General features: G+C 49.2%; 1 protein-coding gene across 3 annotated transcripts in view; it reads right to left on the reverse strand.

The window, feature by feature from the left end:
- znf536 (zinc finger protein 536) overlaps nucleotides 1-13,144 on the reverse strand; it is a 156,360-nt gene extending 143,216 nt beyond the window's left edge. Inside the window, exons 1-2 of one of the 3 annotated variants that reach the window (XM_052062615.1) lie at nucleotides 12,365-12,498; nucleotides 7,917-7,967 (exon numbers count right to left, since the gene is read on the reverse strand). The gene's annotated coding sequence lies outside the window, so the exon portion shown is untranslated. Of the gene's footprint in view, nucleotides 1-7,916; nucleotides 7,968-12,364; nucleotides 12,499-12,871 lie in introns of those variants that run through there. The other 2 variants (XM_052062616.1, XM_052062614.1) reach the window with 2 other exon arrangements.
- Between the last annotated feature and the right edge of the window lie 726 nt (nucleotides 13,145-13,870).

The following is a 13,870-nucleotide window of genomic DNA, read 5'->3' on the forward strand; positions in this document are numbered from 1 at the left end:
ATTGTGGTCACCTTTTCTGTGTCCATCAGGATTGGACGTCTAATCCTCATCGGATCATCTCGTCAATGCCTCGCCTCTTTCTGTGTAATGGATCCCGTTTCGGAGCCCCCCCCCCCCACCCCCACACGCGCACACACACAACTTTAAAGGAAGCCAAATTTCCAACCTCTCCGTCATGAAATGTGACCACTTGTGTGGCCTACACATGACATCATCATATGTGAACAAATTGTGCTCAACTATTTTGGATTACAAAGCAATCAGCAGAATTCAATCGCTCTCAGCAGCGTTTCTTCACCTAATCCACATCCGACGGACCTTATCGTCCATGCAAAAACACAAAGTAGCGCCGTGACGTTTCTACGTAGGACAATCAAGTGACTCGTTCATGGCAAATTTAAGGATCTCGCCTCCTTTTTATAGGAAAGTTCCATTTCGAAAAATCTATTTTGAGTCTTTTTCTTTTTTGGAAGACTCGAATGGATCTTTGGGGCGGGGCACACATGGACAAACGACAACCATTCACGCTCACAATCGCACCTCGGGACAATTTGAGAGCCTTCCATCAAAAGGCTATCGCGCGCGTTTTGGGAATGCGGGAGGAAAGTATCCGGAGAAAACCCACGCGGGCAAAGGGGGAGAACCCGCAGACTCCACACGGGAAGGCGGGTGCCCGGAATTGGCCCCTCCACATCTGCACCGTGAGGCCAAAGCGCTAACAAGTTGACCACCGGGCCGCCCCGGGGTGGGGAAATTAATTAGCATTCAATATATTTAAGAACAGGGGTTGCTTTCGGTTCAAGAGTCTCGGGGAAAAAAACACCAGGATGACATTTTTTTTCTCTTTAGTACATATATTTAAAAGAATATATTTTTTTAATTCATATGCAATTGAACGTATCGAGTGGGCATTATGAGCGGGTAAAATAAGGCCTTATTAACAATGATTCTTTTGGGGGCATCCGATTTTATTTGCCTTCTGCCGAATGAAAAATAATCAATAACTAAAAGCCACTGTCAAAGGAGCCGATTCCATTTTATTGAAATGAGTTCATCTTTCTTATTTCAGTTGTGTAACGTCGGCGGCATTCCTGCTGGGGGATCTTTTCACCCGCATTAGCAAACAACGACGGCGGCTAATTAAAAGCATGTACAACGCAGAAAAAAGCAAAGACGAGAGAAGTGAGGGCAGGGTTGATCGGGGAAGGGTGTTGAGAGGTGGGGGGGGGGGGTCTTTTGCGGTTTATTGAGAGGGAGGGAGCAGAGTCCCCATCATTAAGATCACTTGGCAGATTACCTCCCGCAACAAAAGCGCGCAAGCGGCCGCCTGCAGACAACAAAATTGGAAGAAAAAAGGACAACGGCAAGGAGGAGAGTGACCTCCGCCGGGGAAGTGCAACAGCCAGCGAACAACCCCCCCGCACCCCCCCACCGATTACAGAACCCTACGGTCCCGCCACACACATGCACTCGTACAATAAACCATGAACACAATCCAAAGCCAACAAACACAAATGGCAACAATAGTGCAGCAACTAATCTAAGCTACCGTAACTAGCTTTGTTTGTTTTTTTGTTTTTTTTCCATTTTGATTTCACCATTAGCAATAATTCTCATGCTACATTTACTCCCCAGCATCGAAATTATTTGGTTGTTTCGTCTGGAGTGCCTTACAAATACTCTACCAGTACCGGAAGCTAAGCTAACACCCTTGTCATATTGCTAGTTAGCCAATCCATGCCGCCATTTTGTGTCAAATTCATCACAAAGGTCAATTAGCACAGGAGGCTAAGTAGGATCCGTGCGTCTATTACAAAGGGTTCAAAACATAAATTTCTAAACATGAAAATGGATCTATTTGGTAAAAAAAGAAAAGTTGTTGTTTTTTTTCGGCGGTCAGAGAAACAACACGAGAAGCCGAGCAAAAGGTGTGTTTTGAAAGGGTTAAACGCCACGGACGTATTTGAAAAAGTCTCACCCAGGAGGTCATAAATAAACAAAGAGACGCATATTTACCTGGAATCAAACAAAAATATCCCCATAAATAAATAAGACAGAGTTTCCTGGCTCTAAGTGGTGCTTTTCACGCGAGGCGCTCACAGACGCCGCTTGTGTTCGCTCCGTTTACCTTCGAGGACCTTTCTTGTTGACTTTTGCGTCAACGCCAAACACGAAGGTGGAATTAAGCGGGTCGTCTCCGGGGACCTTCGACCACTTTCTTTTTTTTTTAGACATTGGAGCGCTGATCAGCAGACACAACGTAGCTCCAAAAAGGAGCACAAGTGAGTCGCGTAGCCAAAAATTGTGACGGAGCGTATCTGCACTTCACAACAATGTGATTGGTGGAAGTTGAAGGGAAAAGAACTCAAGTCTGGTGTAGCTTGTGCGTAAATTCTCATTCCAGTGAACGTCAAAAAAGGTGAAAGGGAAACGTCGAAGTTCAGATGATGGCCGATAAAAATACTTGGACTAAAACAATATTTCGGACGTGCAAAAGAAGGCCATGAGAATGCGAGGCGAGGGTCTAACCGTTGCGGCGACACCACTCAAGCTAAACGAGCCTCAGCAGTCGATAGTCCGCCGCTTTCTGATCTGCGTGCTTCGGCGCGAACATGTCCGCAAGCGCGTCTTTCGATTTCAACCAATCAGCGCCAACGCAACGACGTCACACGCACGACGACGGCTAAGCTAAGCTCGCCGAGACGACACTGGAAGTCGGACGGGCACGTTTTACTGCCAATCTGTTTTTCCCTTTTTGTCCAAATATATTTTTTACGACAACCGTCTTGTCCACGGTGTCTTTTATTCGTTCCGCTGGCGTTTAGCGAGTGCGTTTATCAAGAGACGAAAATCTCTTTACTGTTAGTGTCTCAACATGGCTACGCTCGTGAAAGCAAAACGACGAACTCAAACACGTCTTTGTTCAATGTTGTCAACTCATATCCGGATTCATTTGAGGCAATTGGTCCTCAATTCTCCAGAGAGCTTTTCATAAAAATTTGAAAAATCCGGAGGACTCTCATCTCTGTTTCTTGGGAAGCGTCTCCACTTGATGGACACGTTTAGATGATTAAAACCGGGGCTAAATTTCTTTCTTTTCAATTCACCTTGCCTGAAATTGGCCCAAACGTCGGCTTGAAACTAAAATGGCCCATTTCCTCTGAGTTTTTGGGCCATGGGCTTTTTTGCGCATCTATTCATGATACTCGCATTTCATTTCGCCGAGTGAAACTTTGGTTGGGGGCTGAAGCTTTACATTTCAAACAAAACCTGCGACAAAGGATTCCTCGAAATGAAATGACCCTCTTAGGTCCGGACGAAAGCATCTTTCCGCTTCTTGGAACTTTTTTGTTGCATTGACTGACGATCGACGCCTTTCCCGATTTTCACATTGCCAAACTCGTTTCCGAGCAGGACATATCGTCGCATCATGTTTCCACCGCCACAAATATAAGACGGAAGTATTTGTTTGTAGCTGAGCAACTGACAGCTCACCGTTTAAAATCATCCATCTCAGCTTCACACAAAAGAAAATAATCTGCCAGTCGGTGGGGAGGCCAAAGGTTGAGCGCAGAAGTCGCCGCAAAGCAATTGAGTCGGCTTGACAAAAAATTTGCGCGACCGGCGCCGAGTTAAATGTTAAGACCCCAGACTTGCTCCCGCCTCCCGGCCGCCTGCGCCGCCGCCACTCGGAGGAAGAACAGGAGAGAAAGAGAGACAGAGAGAAAAAAAAAAAAGCAAGAAAAGCCGCCAGCGCTTTGGATTGAGTCTTTAATTCACGCCCGCCTGACATTAAAACCCTTCGCTTGACTCGCGGCGCGGCTGACAAATGCGGCGGCGCTTAATAGAGGTGCGCCGCCATTTCGCACCACTTTTATCAAAGGCAATTTATCAAGGCGGACGCCGACGATCTGCGGAAGACGCGTGTTGAGAGGCAAACCTCCAGATAGCGTTAAATACGCCATCCGTCCTCGACGCATCTGCCCTCGTCGCCTTCCCTTCCCGTCCCGAGGAGAGGAGAGGAGAGGAGAAACAGCTCCGGCGTGCTCAAAAGTCGCGACGATTCCCGCGCGAGGAGTCACGAGCGGCTCGTCGGCGAGTTGGAGCAACGTGCGAGCCGGGCCTGCGCTCGCCTCCGCTGGGGACTTTGCACGAACCAAATTCCCGCCATACTCAACTTTTGCTCCCCGTTCGGATGGATTTCCTCCGTCATTTGTCTTTCATTCATTTTGCGCCACCCAGTCGGGTCCTTCTTCATCAAGTCACTTCAAAGATGGAACCCAACAATATGGATTCATTCATTTTTTAAATGAATTCGGTCATTGTTAATTCATGGAAATGGGGGAGGAGTGGGGGGGAGGGACGAGGAAAAAACATCAACGTCATTTCCTTCCCATTCTTATGATTGCAAATGTTACATTTATATATTTTAAAACATCGATTCCTGAAACGATTCCTCCATTTGCTGCGCTTAAGAAAATAGCAAGGCTGTCGCTGGTTCATGGCACAAATTCAAAACGATTCATTCATTCATTCGTTCACAATTCCGTCATCCAAACCACTTTGAATTTGAACTCCAAATAGTCTTGGAATCCTCTCGCGCTCGTTTGATGGGCCCTCCGGAAATATTCAATGACAATGAATCCATTTTTAAGAACTAATTTCAAATGTTGGTTCATAGCAAATATTTACTGAAACATTTATATGAAAACAAATACAAGATCATTTTTCCTCTTCACATTTTAATTCATCTGACGAAATAATTGTTTCGGTCCTTAAAATCCGACCTAAAAAATACAAATGAAAGTGCTTTGTCTTAAATACGGGTAAGTTGAATTCTTTGAGCTATTTGACATGATTCACATTTTATTTCCCAAGTCAGATCATCATAGAAAATTATTTCTCAAAGAAAACATTTGTCCCATTTTCCACTCGAAGGTCATATTGCGCAACCTTACTCTTCCATTCTTTTAGGCATCGTACGCATTTCAAATGTTCATTTGTCTGCGCAAGTCAACGCTTTGCATTTGTGCAACAGATGTGGCGCAGTGAAAAGAAAGGAAGATGGTGAAAGTGGACGAGTGCGGGATGAAGGGATGACAGAATCCGAGCGGACACACGGACGCAGGGATGAGGTGGCGAAAGTCGGGTGGCGCCCCAGAGGGGCCGGCGCTCACTTGAGCTTCTGGAGGCCCGGCTGACCCGCTAAGTGCCACCCGAGATCCACTCTGACACCCGATACACTCCCGCGCAGCCGGCCAGAGTGACGCGCTCACTCGCTAGCATGCGCACGTACGCAGCGTTTAGCGTTTGTTAGCGGCGTGCTCGGAAGATGGCCTCAACTCGTGTCCTGACCATTTGTGTACTACGACAACAACAAGAATAATCATCATTATCAGAAGTTGATCAGTCATAACACTGCGCGCCATTGACGACAGTTGCCGTCAATGACGTTTTTTTTTTTATTTCTTTCCCAAGACAGGACAGAAAAAAAAAAACAAAGATATGGCCAGCCGACAGAAGCATCGGATCTCTTTTGGGTGAGATCGCCACATCACAAAGTCTCAAATCCTAAAACATGGCCGACCCTTAATGCCACCATCATAAGCAGCTTGCCATTAATGAAAGTCTTTGTCACCTTAAATCGACAACAAGCAGTGTCACAAAAGAAAGAAAGATGACTGACATTATTTAAATTTAGAATTGGAAGTGATGAAATAACACGCACACACACACACACACATGGCACATACTGTATGTGCGCACACACTCATAAATACGACTACTACTAATAATAAATAGCATGCACATAGTTGGCAATATTTGTCACAAATCAAATCGTTACACGGGTGAATAAATGATAGAGAAGGAAAGGACTGTTCAGATGTTGGCAGCGCCACAATAGTAAAACATTTCTTTGCCGAAAAGTCACCGTCGTGCATTAAATATCACTTTTCACAAAAAGGTTTGGGTGAAAGCGGCCTATGTACTAATGCCGATTAGAAAAACAGAAAGAAAGAAAAATCTCTAATCTTTCATTTGGTCGTCTTTGTGTTGACATATTGTCATCAAAGACAATATTCTACAAGAAACAAGAACAACAATTCATCTCCAATTCATCGTTCGACTTGATCAATTGATTTTCAGGCCACGCCGCAAAATCTCGTCTTCTTCTCTTTTTGGGTTGGAAAGCATCCCCCTTTTGGTGAAAGCAACGGATTCTTTCTTTCCGTCGGGTCGCCGCTTTCATTGTCGCAGAATGCCAAAGCTGGCGACGGAAGAGTCCAAATGACGAAAACGGCCCCACTGGCAGCGAGTCAGCTCCGAGCCGAACGTCCCGTCACAATTTTTTGTCCCCCTTTTCGCTTTCCACCTTGACAAAGGTCTCCTTTCGGGCTCATCTTTGCGTCTCTTATTTTAACGACGACATTAGCCGGCGCTCCCGATATTTACGACGCTTTCGATTAATTAAGAAAATTGTTGATCGTAAACGATTAAAATCCACTTTCCACACGTGTCATTGTCGGGGGTGGGGGGGCGTAGCGGTGCGGGCTTCCGCTACTTTTAGCGCCGTAACATTTTACACGGCGCAGTTGAATCAATTAGCTGAGCCGCAACTTTTTTTTTTCTTTTTTTTTTTTAACGCTGCAAATGGGACAAAGTGTGAGCGCAAAGACAGGAAGAAGACGACGAAGCAGCTGTCTTTCACAGGAACAAGCCGACAGCGTGTCATCGATACAAGCCCCCCCCCCCTCCCCCCCATCTCCTCCATCAGTCCATCCCCAACGTAAAGTGACGAAGGAAAATTCCGATCGAGGTATTGTCAAAGAAAATACAACTGGGCTGGATAAGCGGCGGAACAAGTCACACACACACACACACACACACAAACCAGCCGGCGCGCCCCCCCCGGGCGGGAGAATATCCCGCTATTGTGCTTTTAACCCGCCAGACCTGGCGCGGAATGTAAACGCTTTCACATCACATTTGTAAGCTCCGATGAGCGCGCGGCAGCCGCGTGCTTTTAGTGGATCCTGTATGTGTGTGTGTGTGTGTGTGGGGGGGTGTGTGTGGGGGGGGGGGGGGGGTTAGGTTGCTTTCAAGGGTTTCATAGATCGTGTTTGTAGCAAAGAAAAGGGTTGAGGTGTCCAACAAGTGATGCAAAATAAGGCTGGGGAGTCCAAACAAGATTGTCCAAAAAGGAAGTTCCTGACATGGGTTCCTTGCAGCAATGTTGGAACCCCAGCCCCTCCCACTTCCAAAAAAATACATAAATAATAATTAAAAATGTTGCCATTTATTATTGCCCAGGACTCTGAAATTTTCGAACAAAAAGAGTGCACAATTTTTGCATCAAATCCTGAGGAGCAGCCACATTTCACAGGGATGTTTAAGGGGTCGTCAGTGCGCCCCCCCAGTGGACAAAATACCCCCCCAAAAAACAACGGTTACTTTTTGTGGAAAAAGTGCATTTTCTATTCTTCCCTCACGGGCCCGATTGGAGCCCCTGGCGGGCCGGTTCTGGCCCATGGGCCACATGTCTGACACCGTCAGGATTTTGAAGGCAATTCCAGACCAAAAAAAGATCCGCAGAATATCGCTTGACCCTGACCGCTGCCTCTGAGGAGGAGCAAGTAGGGGAGGGGCCAGGGGGTGGACGGGTGTCACAATCATTTTAAGTGCTGCTCCTTCTCGAGAGAAGGCGCTTTTTTCATGAGGGGAAGCGGAGTCGCTGGCGTTTCATGAGCAATACGGGGAGAGAGCAGGTGGAGGAAACGTGCCCCACCTCCCGCAAGAGGAAGAGGGGAGCAAGGGAACCACGATGAGGGGGGGGAGGAGGCCAAGAAAGAAAAGGGGGCTTCCTGCAGGACGAGGAGAAACCCTAAAAGGAGGTGGAGGAGAAGATGGGTGCTCACCAGAAGGGAAGAGGGCCACGAGGATGAGGGTGAGGATTCCTGTTCCAGTTCCTGAGGACAAGGGAGAGGAGGTTGAGGGCAGACAGCTCAGGCGCTGAAGCAGAGGAGGGAGGAGGTGAAGGGTCACAAAGAGAACGATGAGGACGAAGAGACCCAAGAAGCCCAGGACAAGATTGAGCAACGTGTCCGTGGAGAGAAGGAAGAAACTCAACAGGACGCAGGAGGAGGGACTAAAGGCAAGATGGATCTAAAAGGGAGCTTCCTTCTCCTCCTCCTTCACGAGGGCGAATGGCGAGGAAGAGACGGAGATGATGGCGGAGGAGGGACGTGGAGGGATGGAAGGAGGAGAACAAGGATGAGATGCTCGTGGAAGCTGCGCCTCCTCCGCTCCCTCGGCCTGTGAAGACCATCGCCATGAAGAGCATCTTTGAGGCCATGAAGAGCATCTCCTCCATCTTCTTTGACTGCCTTGACGTTTTGCTTTGGTGGCGGCAGCCTGCGCCTGCGCTTCCTGAGCCGTCCTGTGACTGCGTGTGAATTGTGTCAGGGATAGGAAACTCTACTCTCGTGCATGCTTGCACGCTTGCACGCTCACACACACGCACACACTTTCTCCTGTTGCGAGCGTGTGAATGCTAAACAGTGGCTGCCTGATTGACGGCCGCTAAGCTGTTGTCTCCGGGAATGACATGGCGGAAAACAGGCACATCAAAGCAGGCAAGGGGTGGAGATGGAGGGGGGGGGGGGCGGCTCTTGACATCCCAAAATCCCAAATGAACTTTGGGGGAAAAGAACAACAAACAGAAGAAGAGCGAAGCCGAGCAAACAAAAAGAAGAAGAATAATTAAGAGGTTTTTTTTTTTAATTGTCGCACTTGCTCGCCCCCCGCCTGCACCGCGAGGAACTTTAAAAACGCTCCTCCTGGAACACACACGCGATGGAACGGATGAGTGACCATTTCAAACGATATCAAACAAAATCAAGTTCTTGATGAAATGGACTCAGAGAACGTCACGCAGGCACGTGTGTCCCAATACCCCCCCCCCCCCCGCCCCCCCGGACTGCCATTCCAGTCAAGTCTCTTTCTATACCACCATTTTTTTTCCCCAGGGAACAAATGTGCTGTGACCCCGGCACAACTCACACCCCCGATACACACACTCACCCCCCCTCGCAATTCTGAGCCACAGCATGAGAGTCAAGTCTCTTTTTTTCTTTTTTTTAAAAAAAAAATGTGGCACGAACCCCCCCGACCCCCCAACTCCCACTTTAATACACGCGCACTCCTCTCGAATTTTTTGCTGCCTTCCAAAAACATTCTCGGCATGAGAGTCTCTCACTTTACTTCCTTTTTCATGAAATTCAGGCATCACATTTGACAAACTAACCCCCACCCCCACAACACACACACACACACACACACACACACACCTCATTCTGGACACTGCACCCACTTCCCAAAGAGACACACACGCTCCTCAAATCTGTTTCTGTCCGGCACTTGCTTTTTTTTCATTCAGGCATCAAATTTGACCCCCCCCCCCCCACACACACAAACATTGACAAACTAATCTCGAATCCTGCACCCCTGCCAGATGACCCCTCACCCACTCCGCAGCGTCATAATTCTCTGTGCCACACATTTAATTCAGGCATCGACTTTGATGAGCCCCATTTGGACCCACATTAGAATCCCCCCCCCCCCCCCCACTGCAGCCCCCCAACAAAACACTCCACTCATCCTTCATCTTGCAACCCCTTCAAAAAAAAAACGCTCCATTTGCACCCCAACATTAGAGTCAAGTCACCTTTTAGTTCAGGCACCCATGTGCCCCCCCCCCCCCCCCCAAACACAATTTCTACTTGCACTATTGGGCATGACAAACGCTGATATTATTAGAATAGCGTGTAACTGAAGAGGATATTACAAGAAATAAAATGGTTGATCAATAATTACATATCATCGAGTTCAATGTGACATTTTCTGTCCCCACTTCCTGCCATCCGTTAAAATGCTAAATCGGCTCCATACAACATTTTTTTTACGCAGGCATCAAATTTGACGTCGGAAACACCCGCCAAGGACGCCCCCCCCCCCTCCACACACACACACTCAAGAGTGACACATTTATACCATTAGGAGACATGACGACATCATCACACATTCGGCAAGTCTTCATCCTCCTCCTCATCATCATCACCATTCATGTGACACACGCACACACACACACACACACACACACGATGTTCCGGAACCAGCAGGCCCCACTTTAACACACAGCATTTTTTTTTTTTTTACCCTCGATGCAATATGAAAAACAGCACCTGGATCAATGCTTATTATTTGTCGTCGTCGCTGATCAATTCTGCATTTTTAATTCTGTACACCAGAGCTCCGTCTGGTTCTGCTCGACTTTATTTGGACGCGCGGAGAGCGGTGACAGATCGTTACCTTTCTATTCATGGCGGCGACCGCGTCTGCGCCCGTTCAACGACATCATCCCAAAAAATGACAATTGCCATTCTTTCAAGTGTGTGTGTGTGTGTGTGTGTGTGTGTGCGTGCGCCTCTTGTCAGAAAAGCCCAAACGACATCAAGCGACGCATCGTGAAAGCGGAGCTGCCGATAACGACGGTGGCAAAGCGGTAACTCGAGCGAGGCACGGCTTCCGATAATGACCAGTCAATTGGGTGTGTGTTTTTAATTCAAGCGTGTGTGTGTGTCGCATGGGCTCGAAAACTCAATTGGCTTGAGGCACCGCATCAAAAAAAAAAAAGAAAAACATGTCTCATTTCCATCTTGAAATGGATTTGTGGAGTCAAATAGCTAGGCAGGTGTGCGTGTGTGTGTTAATATTTAAAATGTGTGTGTTCATTTCAAGTGAGTGTGAAAAGTTGAGCTGGGAGAAGACGGCAAACTGTAAGACGGTAAAATATAAAGAATCAAATAACCTGGCATGCTGAATCGAGTGTGTGTGTGTGTGTTTGTCAAACTTAGTCGAAAAGTAAACACAAAGCATAGCAACACTCGTCTGACTAACGTCGTGTTTAATTGAAGAGTTTGCATTTAGTTCAAGTCTCAGTGCGCGCTCCATCGCAAACTCGCGCGCAAAACTACGACCAGAAATCACCGATTGACGACGACGACTTCATTTCAATGCTTAATTGTGTGCGCTAACTTTGTGTGTGTGTGTGTGTGTGTGTGTGTGTGTGTGGTTTGTGACCTCGGGAGTTTGAGGTCACGCCGCTACACGGCGAACACGACGCCGCGGGAGCACGGCAGTCGCCGTTTGCCGTCAGTATGTGTGCCTGCGTTTTTTTTTTTTTAGGGGGGGAGGGCGTGGGGGGGGGCTACTGTAACACGCACTCACACTGGAATCTCTCCTGCCAACATCGGACAGGTGAGCAAGACATGGTTGTCGTGATGGTGACTGCATGAATTAATGCCCCCCCTTGCCCCCGCTAGTAAGGCTTGGAGTGGGGGGGGGGGGGGGGGGCCACGACACGCAAATGTAATTGCCGTTGCGTGGCGCGCGAAGACAATGGCGTCAGATGCCAGTGATTGACAGGTGGCGCAAACGCTCACTTCCTGTAATCCCCGAAAGGGCGTGTGGGGGGGGGGGGGGGGGGGTGCGCGTGCGAGTGGGATGCCCACCTGAAGCACAACTACGCTTTCAAGCTCCTTTTTAAATCCTAATTTCATAAAATGGCGACGGCGAGGCCTCATCAAGCAAATGACATTCACACACACACACGGACACACACAACATGGCCGCCACTCCTAATAATTTGGAACCCCGAAAGTGCAGATGGCAGGTTCAAGTCACATGACCTCGGGTTCAGAGCGCGCACACACACACACACACCCGTGCCCACTTGTAATGGGATTACAAGACTGCCGTGTCGCCCCCCCCCCCTTTCCAAAGTGTCATCGGAAAACGACTCGATTATGGTTGAAAGGCGTCAAAGTGCACTCGAAGGTTGGAAGCGATCAAGGAGAAGACAACATCACCCCCCCCCCCCCCTCTACTCTCCGCTCCAACTTTCTGGCCACCGTCAAGCTTTCGCGGAAGCCCCCCCCCCCCCCCGTGCCCGGCCGACCCGCGCTCGTCGTGACATCTGCTCCGCGCCCCATCACGTCAAACGAGCCGCAGCCGCGAAAATGGCAGACTTTGCGGTTGTCCTGCCGCTTTCGAGCTCCGTCTCATCTTTTGGCAACTTTCTTCCCGCAATGTGGCGACGAGGACGCCGCGCGCGCAAGTTCGGCCGCGTTGGAAAGAAAAGAAAAGAAAAAAAAACTACATTTGCAAGAGTCCCGCACGAGACGCGTGCAAAAATAAATCCACTTCCATCTGCGCTCTAATTACTGCGTGATTCGTTTCACGTGTATCGCGCTCACCTTACTGCCCCCCCCCCCAAAAAAAGCCCCCAAAGAGTGTGTTCCCTTACCTTTTTGGAGCAAATTCCTGCCGCGTGCACGCAGACGGAGGGGGGGGAAAAGTGCGCGTGGGACCTGTTAGAGAGCCTCGACGCTCCACGCGCGCATCCCGACCTGACGTGGGAATCTTGTCCTTGTGAACCTCCTCCCCCCTCACGCCCCCCCCCCCCCCTCCACTCGCTCTCTCCACTCCCACCGTCCGTCCCTCCCTCTCTTCTTTCTCTCTCCCCTTCCGTCCTCGCTCCGCGTGTCCCGCGGATCAAGCCTCCGCGTTCGTCAGCAACCGGAAAGCATCCGCGTGGACGAACGGGAAAAAAAAGCAGCGCGACTGAAAAAATCCACTTTTTTTTTTACCTTCAGTATTCTTTTTTCTTGAGGGGGGGGGGGGGTTAACTAATCCAAATTATCCTGCGCTCGTGCACACGTCTCGTGTTTTATGTTTCCACGCCGCCGCGCAAAGCAGCAAAATTCCCTTGGAAAAAAAAAACAACAACAAGAGTGAAAGTGGAATTGCTTACCTTTGACGGCCTCGAAGACGAGAAAGAAGACGAAGAAGAACAAGAAGAGTGTGGGGGGCGTGCGTGTGGCGCGTTCTCGTGCGCTTAAACAAGTCCCCGAGCGCTCCAGATGACGAGCGTGTGCGCGCGCGCGCCTGCGAGCGAGCACGCCGACGAGCGTGTGCGTGTGCGTGCACTGTAACCTTGCGGCGCATTCGTGTAAATAAAGCGGCTCGCCGACGCGCGCGCGCGTGCACGCACTGACACAAACGCCAAACGCAAAGGCTCCTCCCCTCTGACATCTCCACCTTCTCCCACGTTCCTAATCACAATCGGCAACCCAAGTCGAAGAGCTTCTTTGGGATTCGTGACAACGACGCCGCATCGTCTTGCTGACTTTGATTTTAGAAAGAACACTTCGGCAAGCAACTTTTGTTTAATTTAAGACCCCCCCAAAAAGAGGGAGAGGAGGCGCGGGGGGGGGGGGGTTATACACGGCGCACGAGGACGGAGTTCGTGTGTTGGGGAGCTCGGCTTCCATGCTCAATAATGCAATTATGCAGACGTGCACGCGCCGGGCCCGGAATGAATGGATGAATGGGGGGCTTTGTGGAGGGATGATATCATGATGATGATGACGATGATGGTGGTGGGTGCCTAATGACGACCTTCCTTTCTTCCTTCCTTTCTTTCTCTGTCCCTCTCGCTCCTCTTTTTGCGTGCACAACAATATCATTTTTCTTAAAAGACACACACGCGCGCGCGTGCACGCCAGGTTCACACGGCTGCGCGCGCGTGCACGAGAGTGTCATCACGTCGATCGGATTGCACTCGGAAGTGCACACGCATAATAGGAGGGGAGGATAAGGCGGGGGCGCGGGTCATATTCATATGCTCGGAGGAGGAGGACGAGGAAGGCGGTGGGGGTTGAAGGGGGAAAGGGGGGGGGGGTCAAACAATGACTACATGAATGGTCAGTGACACTTATATAATAGTGGATATGGAAATGACTGATTAGGA

Source organism: Hippocampus zosterae, chromosome 4 (genome assembly GCF_025434085.1).
Source record: "Hippocampus zosterae strain Florida chromosome 4, ASM2543408v3, whole genome shotgun sequence".
NCBI classification, from domain to species: domain Eukaryota; kingdom Metazoa; phylum Chordata; class Actinopteri; order Syngnathiformes; family Syngnathidae; genus Hippocampus; species Hippocampus zosterae.